Source organism: Eucalyptus grandis, chromosome 11 (genome assembly GCF_016545825.1).
Source record: "Eucalyptus grandis isolate ANBG69807.140 chromosome 11, ASM1654582v1, whole genome shotgun sequence".
NCBI lineage: Eukaryota > Viridiplantae > Streptophyta > Magnoliopsida > Myrtales > Myrtaceae > Eucalyptus > Eucalyptus grandis.
Window position 1 is genome coordinate 20,364,708 of NC_052622.1, and position 14,207 is coordinate 20,378,914.

Genomic DNA, 14,207 nt, shown 5'->3' on the forward strand with positions numbered 1-14,207 from the left:
TTTTTTTGGTTGAACGCTTTTGCTTTTTCTTTAGTTGAGTCGGGCAAATATCACTTGGCATTCTTTCTACGTATATACATGCGCCGCCACATATTGGAGATTTGCCAAACAAACACCATTATGTATCCCCCCATAATCAAATCTACAACATTCATCTCCATCTCCGGGCTTCTAATCGTCCTGTCGCTGCACATATTTCCGAAGAGATCAAGCTTTTTGGCTATGGCGGAAAATTCGTGCAGGAGGTATTTAACATGGCATTGCTGGAACGTGACCATGCATGCAGTTCGTCCTTTTTACTGGCCTTTGCTATATAGTATCTCGATCGTTTCGTGCATGGAACGGGAATGGAGATTTTAGCGTTATCTAGTTAGGGCTTTTGGGTAATATGATAGAGATTGAGAAGCTCTGATTTTCCTTCCAGTTTAGATGGCAAGGTCGCAATCACCACCCGCGGCGTGAGCAGGATCAGCGCGAGCACGGCAAGCCTCTTCCACCAACACGGCGCATTGGTCGTGATTGCCGACATCTAGGATGAGCTGGGCCAGGCCCTGGCTGCGAAACTGGGCCAGCAGGCCTCCTATGCCCGCTGCGACGTTTCCATCGAGGCCAATGTGCGCGACCTCGTGGACGCCACTATGGCCAACCACGGCCATCTTGACATCATGTACAACAACGCCGGGGTCCACAACCGGCCTTCGAGGGCATCCTCGACACATCTCTCGCCGACCTCGACTGTGTCCTCCGCATGAACATCTACGGGGCCTTCCATGAGGCGAAGCACCCAGCACGGGTCATGGTGCTGCAGCGCCAGGGCTACATCCTGTTCACTGGGAGTAGGTGCACGGCGATTGCGGGCTGGCGATGCACACGTACACCACGTCAAAGCATGTAGTGGTGGGGTTGGTCCACCGCTGGCAGCGGAGCTAGGGGAGCACAAGGTATGGATGAATTATTGGAAGTTTGTTTGTAAAACATACTAAGTGTGTTTGTCCTTATCCCACATAGGAAAGTTAGGAAAATGTGAGCCAGTTAATAAGTGTAAGACTTCTTTAGTATGTTTAAAGAAAAAGATTTGGTGTGGGCTAGACCCCACTATACTCGTGTGCAAATGTGTGATTATCAAGTGCACTTTGGAAATTATGAAAATTCGAAATTTTATTTATTAAAAAAAAAAAATTATTATTCGGAACTTTAACATTTGTGTCTTTTCAAGACAACATTTGGAAATGATACTCGTTCAATTTGCAATTTTTTCCATTCATTTTGCAACTTCTTCCGAAGGGACACCTTCATTCATTTTGCAACTTCTTCCGAAAGGATATATTCGTTCATTTTGCAACCTTTTACGAAGAGTTGTCTATGTACTTTAAGACCGATTTATATATATATGTCAGTTTTTGGGTGAATGAGAATGAAATCACTTTTTGAGTCTTCTTTACAAAACTATAGCCATTCTTTCGATTGTTTCCTAAATAGATTTTAGAGAAATGCTAAAATTGTTATTTAGTATTCTCATTTGAAACTTTGTTGTATCCTAGAGGATATTTGTCGGTGACCTAGAGGTAAATAAATTCTTAAAAAAAGTGATATCATGCTTCAAAGTCCAACTTGATTGCTCTATTAATTCAAAACCATATTTTCCAACATGAACTCCGTGTCCCCCTATGCAGTCTCAAGGACATGGACGTCAGGGCTGATGAGCGAGGCTGAGCTGGAGAGGATGGACGACTGGATGAGGGCGATGGGCAACCTGAATGGGCAGGTGCTGGCGCCAGAGAGCGTGGCGAGGGCGGCGCTGTACCTGGCCAGCGACGAGGTGGACTACCTGAGCTGGCTCAACATGGTGGTGGGTGGCGGCTACAGCGTGGTCAACCCGTCTTTGATGATGGCTCTTGCCGCGAGCCGCTCGAATGGGAAGCTCGGTTCGAACGTGTGAATTGAGATCGTGGCCGTCGGTTGTGGGCTGAATAAGGAGGGATCGTGCCATTGTGCGCCCTTGGATGCGTTGCTGTTCTTGTTGTTCTTGTGGTGTTTTAGCTTCTCTTTTTGTCCTATTGGAAGCAATTTGATTAGTTTTTTTGTCTACGTATTTTAATTAAATCGAAGTATACTAAACATCGTATAGATTGAATTGTTATCCTATTTGATATCCTTAAATCTAAATAATAAAATTCCAATTCTATTCCGACTTTTTCTTTTTAACCTAATAAAATGATTAGAGCCATCGTTTCATTTCATTTCATTATACCATATATTAACTTAATTCAATGTTGACAAAACCCAGAATTGCAGTTTTCGACCCAAGATTGCTCTAGACATTATGCCCAGATAGCAACCCATTGAGTTTCCTCTGCAGTTTTGCATTTTGTCGTACATACTCGACTCTTTTGTCTTGTTCGTTCTTCAAATTATACTACAAGCTAGAAGTATATCTGTTAAAAAATTTGGATGTGTGCGCTGCAGAAGTATGATTTTGGTATTGATGATAGTTTTTGATTAGTGATGTGTGCAAGTGTATAGTATATTTTGTAGATGATGAACAAGGGATAAGATAGGATAATTGAAGGATAAAGAACATTGGATATGGGAAATAATTTCATTAGTTGGATAAAATAATTTTACAATAGTTGAATGAGGAGTTGGTGAGGGAGCCACATGATGTGGTTTTTATGGTTAGCTCCCCCCCAAAACATGGAGCACTTGCTCCTTTATATAAGCTACCAAAGTCGGTGGAGAAGTCTCTAAAGTTCTCTACAAATAGCTACTATTATGTTATAGTAACATAAGATGAAACTTCTAGAACACATAAGAGATGGCAGCTTGTAGACTCTTCTAAAAAATTTCTTGAATTTTCTAGCTCAAATCTATCTTGAAGTTTCTAGAATTGGATCACAAATTCCAACACTCCCCCTTGATCCAATTTCGGGATACTCCGGCCTTGTGTTATAAAGCCTCGGATGTACCTTGAAATTTCTCTTGTAATTTGTTCCGTGCCTTTTATTCTGTCTTTGTTCCACAATCCCTTGCATTTTCTTGTCGAAATACTTGCACTTGCCTTTGAATGTGCATGTCTTTTCTTCAATGATGTCTCATATGTCTTGGGCCATCAAAATGCTCTTAGTTGTAGTTGTTAGCTCGGGCTCTGGCTCTGGCTCTCGTAGGCTCTGGCTCTGGCTCCGACTTTGATTCTGGCTCTGGCTCCGGCTCTGGCTCCGTTGGCTCTCGCTCGGGCTTTGGCCTTTTTAGTTGAGGATGGTGAGGACAAGTGCCCATAACCATCCGATATGCCCAGCTGTGATACCATGTTAAAAATTTTGGATGTGTGCGCTGCGGAAGTATGGTTTTTGGTATTGATGATAGTTTTTTATTAGTGATGTGTGCAAGTGTATAGTATATTTTGTAGAGGATGGACAAGGGATAAGATAAGATAATTGAAGGATAAAGAACATTGGATATGGGAAATAATTTCATTAGTTGGATAAAATAATTTTACAATAGTTGAAGGAGGTGTTGGTGAGGGAGCCACATGATGTGGTTTTTATGGTTAGCTCCCCCCAAAACATGGAGCACTTGCTCCTTTATATAAGCTGCCAAAGTCGGTGGAGAAGTCTCTAGATTTCTCTACAAATAGCTACTATTATGTTATAGTAACATAAGATGAAACTTCTAGAACACATAAGAGATGGCAGCTTGTAGACTCTTCTAAAATTTTTCTTGAATTTTCTAGGTCAAATCTATCTTGAAGTTTCTAGAATTGGATCACAAATTCCAACACTCCCCCTTGATCCAATTTCGGGATACTCCGGCCTTGTGTTATAAAGCCTCGAATGTACCTTGAAATTTCTCTTGTAATTTGTCCCGTGCCTTTTATTCTGTCTTTGTTCCACAATCCCTTGCATTTTCTTGTCGAAATACTTGCACTTGCCTTTGAATGTGCATGTCTTTTCTTCAATGATGTCTCATATGTCTTGGGCCATCAAAATGCTCTTAGTTGTAGTTGTTAGCTCGGGCTCTGGCTCTGGCTCTCGTAGGCTCTAGCTCTGGCTCCGGCTTTGATTCTGGCTCTGGCTCCGGCTCCGGCTCTGGCTCCGTTGGCTCTCGCTCGGGCTTTGGCCTTTTTAGTTGAGGATGGTGAGGACAAGTGCCCATAACCATCCGATATGCCCAGCTGTGATACCATGTTAAAAATTTTGGATGTGTGCGCTGCGGAAGTATGGTTTTGGTATTGATGATAGTTTTTGATTAGTGATGTGTGCAAGTGTATAGTATATTTTGTAGAGGATGGACAAGGGATAAGATAAGATAATTGAAGGATAAAGAACATTGGATATGGGAAATAATTTCATTAGTTGGATAAAATAATTTTACAATAGTTGAAGGAGGTGTTGGTGAGGGAGCCACATGATGTGGTTTTTATGGTTAGCTCCCCCCAAAACATGGAGCACTTGCTCCTTTATATAAGCTGCCAAAGTCGGTGGAGAAGTCTCTAGACTTCTCTACAAATAGCTACTATTATGTTATAGTAACATAAGATGAAACTTCTAGAACACATAAGAGGCAGCTTGTAGACTCTTCTAGAATTTTCTTGAATTTTCTAGGTCAAATCTATCTTGAAGTTTCTAGAATTGGATCACAAATTCCAACAATATCTCATGAGATGAACATGGAAAGTTCACGAATGATTTTTCCATTATGAACATCCGACCTAAAAATCTAAAACTATCAAATGGATAATCCTATACGTGTATTATATGCATTACGATTCCGTACTTGGTAGAAGAGGACATCGTGTTTCCATGGACTTTGTGACCTTTTTTTTTTCAAATCTTCCAGTTATGCAACAGATGTTAATAAGGCACACCCTTCCGTCTGTCTTCTCAACGATAGTAAACGAGTGAAAATCCCTTTCCCGCCTTCAGTCTAGCAGTTCCAGCCCTCCTCCAATAGGTAGGGTTTGAGTCAAGAGTTACGCAAGTCCTCATGATTGGAATAAATAGTAGATTGAAATAAGAACATACGAGAGTCGGAATCTTCAATCCTTTTTCATAACTTTATTGCTTTCCTATTAAAATTTAAAATATTATTGAAATGTCAAAAGATGCAAAGAAGTTACATATATGGATCTGAATGTGTCAAGATATACATTTTGCAAAATTTGTCAGTGTTTTGAAACCGCGAGATTTTGATTAGGCAAAAAACAATCAGTAAACGTCAGTCTAGATTGACCCTGAAACTTCTAGAACAGTTGCAAGAATCCTGTGAGCAAATAACTAGTTTTGTGCTTTAGTCATCAATTGGCCCATTTGATCATCACTCATCTCATGCAGGAAGCGCCTTGTGGGGACTTTGTCGCTCATTTTTTCTGCCATCTCTGTGCAATTTGTCAAGAATATAGGGAAATCCGTGACCGATCTGGTGATGCAAACCCTGCTGATCTTAAATTAGCAGTGGTCACGGCTCCGCCAGTGCAGACGATGGACTCTCCTCCAAAACAGTAGGGTTATCTCTTAAACCAGTCCTGCAGCACAACACTTCCTCCTGAATTGACGTCACTTTTGGGGTCTCTCTTGATACATCTGTATGGCGCACTGTTGATTGAATCCTTAGGTTAGAACTAACATGAATAAGCGACACTTGATGGAGCCTTATTTACTCTGAAGGCTTCGTTTTCTCGGGCGTTATCATTATGGAGTTGTCTTCAGTCCTTTGCCAGGAGAAAAAGAAACAGAACCATCAGCACTCTTGTATTCTATAAGTGCCCTTTAGTTCATTTGTACAATGTTTTTGAGTTTTGCTGGATTGTTGCAGGGAGGGAGGATGTACATGATGATTCGGTTCGACTTGTGTCATGGTGTTGTTTGGTTTCATTGGGAGCTTCTAATAAAGTATATTTGATCTTTGAAGCAAGAGTATACTAATTGTTGAGAGATTCGGCTTGCATCTCAACCTTGAAAACAATCTTGCAATTACTTTTGGATCATAGATGTCGTGTCTGGCATAAAATGCAGTATGTTGTTTATGTTTTTTCTTGAAATTCAGCGATGTGAGGCATAGTTTATCGCAACTTGGAAAAATTTTGGTATGATATTTTATTATATCATCACATGACATTCATGTGTTGCGTGCATAAATACATCTGGGATTTTCACTCGTTTGTGAATTGCTCCTTGACACTATGAAGATCTAGATAGTAAACAAGGCTAGGCGGAGCGGAAAAAGGCTTTTCATGAAGTGTGAAATGAATGCTAACTTCTGACAAATTCTTTTACAAGTTTATGTCTTGAAAATCCTATGCTACGCGACACATCAACGGATCAATGAGGTTGCACATCATATTCATGATGCGCTTGCTAATTGTGAAAAGTAGAAGGAAAAAATGAACTTCAATTCAAAAACGTAACAGGTATAAATTGTGGTTGCACAATAACAAAAGCATGTCACATGTAAGTTCTCAAATCCTTGTAAACTCACACCAAAAATTGAAATTCCCTACACTACTATCCTCTCAGGCAGTAGATAAATTTTAAAATTCTTCTCTTCCGAAAGATAAATATCATTCATTTGAATAATTTCGACACGGGAGTCGTGAATAGAATCCACATTGTATGTATTTACGCACAAAATGAAGCTTTTCCAACCATACTTCTCTCCCAGTGAAATTCACCTTGTGGGGACCATCCATTTTTCATGGATCCATAGAGGCGATAAAGTATTGGGACTAGTGCCAAAAGTCAATGACGAAATAAATACGGATTACCAACAAATACCAAGCTAAATACTAAGTCCTAAATACCAAACTAAATACTAAGTCAGATATCAAATCTTCGAAAAGATCTCACAGGATGCTCCCAATAATTGCGCTTCTTAATCTACATAACACCACATGCTTCCATCCGTTCCTACCTTGACTTACGGAATACAATCTCCCTTGGAAATGAAGTTTCATGTGCGCGCACATGACCATCAGGCCAAGCTACATACATGGCTGCACAATTTCCACTTCCACATGTTGCCCGCGTATTTTTAACGTACGCAACGATTATTTCGATGTAACCACCCTAATCTCATGATGATGCACGAACAGGAAGTCGTTTTGGAGAGAAATAATTAAGGACTAGAGTTGCATACGTGCAGGGAAGAAGCGTCATTTTACGTCTACTTCGCAAATGCAGCCTTTTTTTTTCTTTCCTTCAGAGCACGATTTCCGTGATTCGTTTTTTTTTTTTTTTTTTTTTTTGTTCAACAGGACTTCTTGTTGACAGATATCCCCTCTGTCACACTATCACACAAGAAATTAAACAATTCGGAAAAGATTAAGCTAAATCACTTCCATCTTCTATGTAAAAGAGAGGCCCCGAGGAGCACGAAAAGCCATCCCTCATATATATATTCATACTCTCTCGCTCTCGCTCTCGCTCTCGATTGATCGACACATGGCTCCAGCGGAAACTCCATGTAAAAGATATCGAATCCTAATGTTTTTCAATGTATGTTTGTGTGTATATATATAATAATGTTTATGTGATTGTGCATGGTTATATCTTGACATTCATCCATGCACATGTACAGACCAAATTTTGCTCGTAGACCAGATCTTCCTATGAGCATATGTAGCTATTGAAAGAGACATCGTATCTTGTACCCACGTAAATGATCATATTATTCAATACGGATATGTTTCCTTGATCACTTAATAATGTAAGCCCTTCGAATCGTGATTACTCAATAATTGTCATGACCTCTTTTTTTCGGCACCTGATCAGTGACGGCGGCTGCGAAGGCTAATGGTTTGGCTAAGTCTATTAGGCTTAACCTGAACTCTCCCAAGTCCACCAATTCAAGACTTAATAGTCCAAGTTTTTAACCTATAAGTTAAGTTTAAAACAAAGTCACCACTAATTAATTTGGAATTGGTCGATTTGAAACCCAAGTGAAGTATCGGGAGAAATACTCGTTCCTACGCAACCAGAGAAATTAGGATCGGGACTTGATTACACTAGTTAATCACTAATGCCATTTCGATACCTAATCTTGTTTAAACCCTAAGGCTTTTGGATTTTTTAGGGATTTTCCATTCATTTGAGGAGGAAAAACATTTTTGACTTTTTCTCATTTTTTTTTAACATAAAAAGCATTTTTTTGGATTTTTGATTTTTGGAAAATATAAGTCTTTTTTGGCTTTTTTGAGAAAATACGAGTTATTTTTTATTTTTTTTATTTTCTAGAAAATAAATTATTTTTGATTTTTTTATTAAAATATTATATTATTAATATATTATAAAAACGAGCCGGGTCAGATTCCCGGGTTGGGACCGACCCGGTTCGCTAGCCCTTGGCTCGAATGGCCAACATTTGGCCCGAATGGGCCTGAAGCATGGGCTTAGCCCAAAAATTTTCAATTAAAGCCCGCAAGAAAAGACAAAAGGGTCACTTGCTTTGGGGCCCACGAGAGACCAGCCCACTTGAGACCGGCCCAATTGATCCGAAATTGCGAAACCCAGCCCGAAGAGCAAAACCAAGCCCGACCCGCGCGAGAAAACCCTATGGTGACCGGGTCGCGCGCCCGACCTAATCGACCCGATTCTTGGGAACCCTAGGGCTCGATAATGTGCGGCGCTAAGAAGGGAGGTAGTGACGTCACTCAGAGGTGACTCGGCGGCGACGACACGAACGGACAGTGGCTAAGGTTTCGAGGGGGTGGAACGACAGTGACAGCGTGAGCGAGACCCGTCGTTACCTGTCCATGGCGTTTATACGGTGGCAGGGACCATGGACCAACACAATCGGGGAAACTCCGCTACAATGGCTTCGGTTTCGCGCTGGTTCTTCAAGCTTCGAAGCAAAAGCGGCTCGTGGGGGAGACAGCAGCAACAACCAACGTCGGGATCTCATGGTTCGCAGCTGGTACTCGGTCACAGCGACAACGGCGGCTTGGCTTCAATAGAGAACTGGTGCTGCGACGTCGGGGACGGCGGCGGCCTAGCTCGGGGTGACTTGACACAGTGGATTTCCAAATCTGCATCCAGGTCTCGACCCTTTCTTCCTCCACCCCCTACTCAGATCTCAAACCCTCTCAGACCCGTGCCCTTCCCTCCGGTCGCGAGACCTCAGATCTCCGCTTGTGAGTGTTCAGGCCTCCCCCGAAGTCTCTCGGGGGAAGCTTTTGAAGCTCGCCTGCATCGATCTTGCTTCGCGTCCTTGGGTCCTCTTTGCCATCGTCCGGGGGGGGCTATTTATGGCGAAAGGGGCGGTTGGTCGACTGAGTGTTGACCATCGATCCTTGCACATCGACCGGCCTTGAGGGGGCCGAATCGGCGTCACCTCAGCCACATGTCCGTCCTTTGGCACGTCCCATCCAACGCCAGCTGCTCCACGTGCGTCGCCGTCCTTCTATTCGTCCGGCATCAAGTGCATCTTGCTTCTGGCACGTGCGTTGCAGAGGAAGTAGGAAGAAGATGACAAAGGGAGCTAGGGGGGCCGGGCCAAGTTTAGGGAGAGATGGACCTTGAGGGCCCATGCGAAAGGTAAAAAAAAAAGGGGGTGGGCGCAAAAGGCCCAACCCCAATGGGCTGCTACTTTTTGTTTTCTTTTTTTTTATTAATTTTTCTTTTTTTATTATTAGTTTATTATCCGAAAAAAGGAAAAATAATAAATAAAAAAAGGAAATTAAGACCTAATTAAAAACCTAATCAAATTTTAGGTGTTAACAAATTTTTATTTGAATGTGAGCTCGTAGAGGTTGCATTCAAAGACAAATTGATATCTAACTTTTGTCTTATGCATACACAGTAGATTACATCTTATTCGGGACCTAATGTCCAATGCAAGAAAATGAGCAATATAATATTACACATACTAAGACTGATAAGAAGATACATGTAGTTACTTACCGGAAGTGAGTGAGATAGGGTGCGAACCCCAAGTTTGGCAAGTATCAATGCGTCATCTTACCTGGTGACATGAGGAGGTTGCTTCTCCAAGACCCGAACCATTCTTCAGTCGCTTGTTAGAGCAATAAGTGGTTTGTCTAGGACCCGAACCTTTCTTCAGTCGCCTTGATGGGGAATTGCTTTTCCAGGACTCGAACCTTTCTTCAGTCGCTTGTTAGAACAATAAGTGGTTTGTCTAGGACCCGAACCTTTCTTTGGTCGCCTTGACGGGGAATCGCTTTTCCAAGACCCAAACCTTTCTTCAGTTGCCTGTTAGAGCAATAAGTGGTTTGTTTAGGACCCGAACCTTTCTTCGGTCGCCTTGAAGAGGAATTGCCTTTCCATGACCCGAACCATTATTCGGTCGCCTGTTAGAGTAATAAGTGGTTTGTCTAGGACTTGAACCTTTCTTTGGTCGCCTTGACAGGGAATTACTTCTCCATGACCCGAACTTTTCTTCGATCGCCTGTTAGAGCAATAAGTTGTTTACCCAACCTTTCTCGGGAGGATGCGCCGACCTTTCTCAAGGCATCTATTTGTTAGTGCTTGATCTTCATCAAGGACACCGAATGGTACCTGACCTTTCTCGAGAGATGCGCCGACCTTTCTCAAGGCATCGGTTTGTGAGGTGCCTGACCTTTGTCAATGACACCGATTGGTATCCGACCTTTCTCAAGGCATCGATTTATAGGGTGCCTGATCTCTGTCAAGGACATTGATTGGTACCCGACCTTTCTCGGGAGATGCGCCGACCTTTCTTGATCTCTGTCAAGGATACCGGTTGGTACCCGACCTTTCTCGGGAGATGCACCGACCTTTCTCAGGGTATCTGTTTGTGGAAGATACCTGGACATTCACAGGCATTAAAAGAGTACCTGAATATTCACAAGTACTAACCTGGAGGATACTCGATTGTTCGCAAGCATCGAAGGGGTACTTGAAGGATTACAAGTACGAATTCTAGAGGGTGCTTGGACGTTTGCAAGCGTTGAAGGGATACTTGGATGATTACAAGTACAAAATCTGAAGGGTGCCTGGACGTTCATAGGCATCAAAAGGGTACTTGGATGATCACAAGTACAAACTCTTGGAGGATACCTGGACATTCGTAGGTATCTAGGGGTACCTGGATGATCACAAGTACAAATTCTTGGAGGATACCTAAACGTTCGTAGGTATTTGAAGGGGTACCTAGATAATCACAGGTACCAAACTCTAGAGAATACTTGGTCATCTTTGAAAGTCTCCCGGTAGATGGAATATCGAGGACGTACCTGAGATATTCATGAAGGTCTCTCACCTCCTGGTATGTGGAATATCAAGGACATGCCTCACATATTTGTGAAGGTTTCCCACCTCCTGGTAAATAGGAACATCGAAGACGTACCTGGATATTCGTGAAGGTTTCCCATCTCCTGACAATTTGGGAATATCGATAACGTACCTTGGATATTCGTGAAGATCTCTCACCTCCTAGTAAAGGGGAATATCGAGGACGTACCTTGGATATTCATAAAGGTCTCCCACCTCCTGGCAACATAAACTTGAATGTGGCACGAGACTTACTTGGATGGCCGCAAGCGCTTGGAAAGGCTAGAAAACCTAGACGATGGTAGGTATTTGAAAACAATGGGATAATTGAGCAGTCACGAGTATCCATATTATGGAGACAACCCGGACAGGTCGAGTGTCAAGAAAATGGAGTATCTAAACGGTGGCCGATACTCAAAGACAATAGGATACTTGGACAATCACAAGCATCCAAACTTTAAAGACAACTCGGAACAGGTTGAGTGTCAATAGAGGGAGCACCTAAGCGAGCGGCAGGCACTCAAAAACAGTGGAATACCTAGACAGTCGCAAATATCAATACTTTGGGGACAACTCGAACAAGTGGAGTGTCAATAAGAGGGAGTACCTGGACAGTGGTAGGTAGTCGAAGACAGTATTTTTGAAATAATGGTAAAGATATGTTTACCTGATGACATCTCTGCTCTCTGAAAGTATGTCTGCTATTTGCACAGTATGCACACATAATCATATATGTTGTAAATTCATGAATTTAAATGTGATTCATGCATGACAATCTTGTCGGTTTTGCATCATCCGAATTCCACTGGGGAAGATTTTGAAAGACAACCTTCCTTTAGAATGTAGATGTCTTGAGCATGCCAGATAAGGGACTTTCAGTCTGAAATGATTTTTCGCTCACTCTCATGGAAAAAGCTATCATGACCATTGATGTAGGATTTATAAGGACCACAATATCTCACTGTCATCATGTCAGTAGGGGTCCAAGTATTCTCGCAAGCAGTACGACTTTACCAATACGAGAGCTCTTTGTTGGGACTGTCATGTAGGCTTGGTCAACGCCTTATCAAAGGGGCCATCAAGGTCACGGCTTTGTGAAAAAGATGCCACACGATCATCTCCGGCTTTGCACGTCAAGAATCCTGTGAAAAGAGATAAAATAATCTTGCTCGTACTTCTTCGAGTGATGCTTATGGACATATGAAATCCTATGTTAATTAAAGTGCCCTAGTCTAAAGAGGCTTTTACAATGGGACGCAATGTAGACTTGACTTATGTATTAAATGGTGAGAATTGGTGATTGCCTTGGCATTTGTCACCGGTCTTTCTTCTCACTATCAGATGGAGGCTCTATTAATCGAACCACCACAACAACTTCTCTTGGGAATACAAATGGCTGTATTTTTTGTCCGGAGGCATCGGCCTCGCTTTTACCAAGCACACTGCTTTTTCATGCCTTTAGTTTTTATTCCAATTTTTTATTTACGGGTATTGACCTTGCTTTTACCAAGTACACTGATTTTTTATGCCTCCAGTTTTTTCGTTCTTATTGCTTGAGGAACTGATCTAGGCAAGTTCAAGCAAACGCTGTTGTTAGACTCTTGAGTCTTCATCTTTTGTCGGCGCTCCTGATTATGCTACTCGAACAACACTAACTTTTATTTTGCTTCCATGTGAGGGTGAAATTACAGACTCAATTGGGTTGTACAATGAATACAAGTGCATGGAGAAAGAATTGCTCTTCGTCGTTCTAGAGCACTTAAATTATCATGAGTGTTCATATGCAATAAAGACACCCGAAGATTGATGCAAGTGTGAGTAAGAAAATTTCTATCCCTCTTCTCACCTTGCGATGCTGCTTCGCCTTCGACCTTACCCCAGTGTGGGGTGGTTCTTGACGAGGGTAGGACAGAAATTTCACCAATGTATAGGGCTCAATGAGGTGAGCAATGAAAAGCCTCTCACTGTTTTGGTTATCGTACCGTTCGCGAGAGAACTCTTTACCCTGCAGCCATGAAATCTTCTGCACTCATCTCACAAGTGTATAAATGGGGGGTTGTGTGTAGGATATGGCTTGCCTTTCATCATCCTGATGCGCCCCATCCAGCATGTTCAATCAATCTTGTATTCTTTACTTAGCTGTCTATTCTGATAATCCTTAGTGGAATCAGTGATTTAGATAGACAAAATCATCATACAAAATCCGTTTAAAAAAAGTGTGTAGCATTTTAAATATGAGATTTTGTACAAATGATTGAGTTTACTCAAAATATTCTATTTAACAGGGTTGTATTTACAAATACATTAAATTTTGAACTTTAAAGGAGTTATTCACAAATGAGTGTCAATGAATTGTCCCTAATGAATAGGGAAGTGACACAAGAAGGATTAGCCGTGGTTGGGAATCTAATTATTGATCTAATGAATGCTTTTGCTTTTTGCCCCTGCAAAAGAGAGGATGCAAAAATAGATCAATTGGTAGGGCCAAAGTCAAACGTGACTTGAGACCTGAAAGGTTTATGCTATCTACTTTGGCAATATTTGAGGCGCCATCTCGTTTGGGAGAGCTTATCATGCCTCTTACTGATTTGTTGTCTATATCTTTAGCGGTCAAGTGATCCTGCAATAGGCAAGAGGGAACGTGTTAATCACAAACTCTTTTAGGAGTCGAATAACTAAAAGCGATACAACATTTTTTTTTTTTTTTGGTATTGGAGGAACCGGCTTGCAGCCGATAGCCGCGCCGTAAACCCCCAAGTGACACTTAAGCAGGAGGACCCACCACCCCTGAGTCACACTTAATACACCTAGCGCCTCCCCTGGGTTTTGAACCCTTCACCTCTTCGTTGAGGATTAGCAGAGTCTTATCCAGTGGAGCCACCGCGGCCTGTGGTGCGATACAACATTATTCTTCACTGGTTTGCAAATGATTGGATGGACTTGAAGTGCGAGTGGGACACGAAG

At 42.0% G+C, this 14,207-nt stretch overlaps 1 pseudogene; it reads left to right on the forward strand.

Annotated features, from left to right (window-relative positions):
- Window positions 1-222: 222 nt before the first annotated feature.
- On the forward strand, window positions 223-4,129 carry LOC104427465 (annotated as a pseudogene).
- Window positions 4,130-14,207: the final 10,078 nt, after the last annotated feature.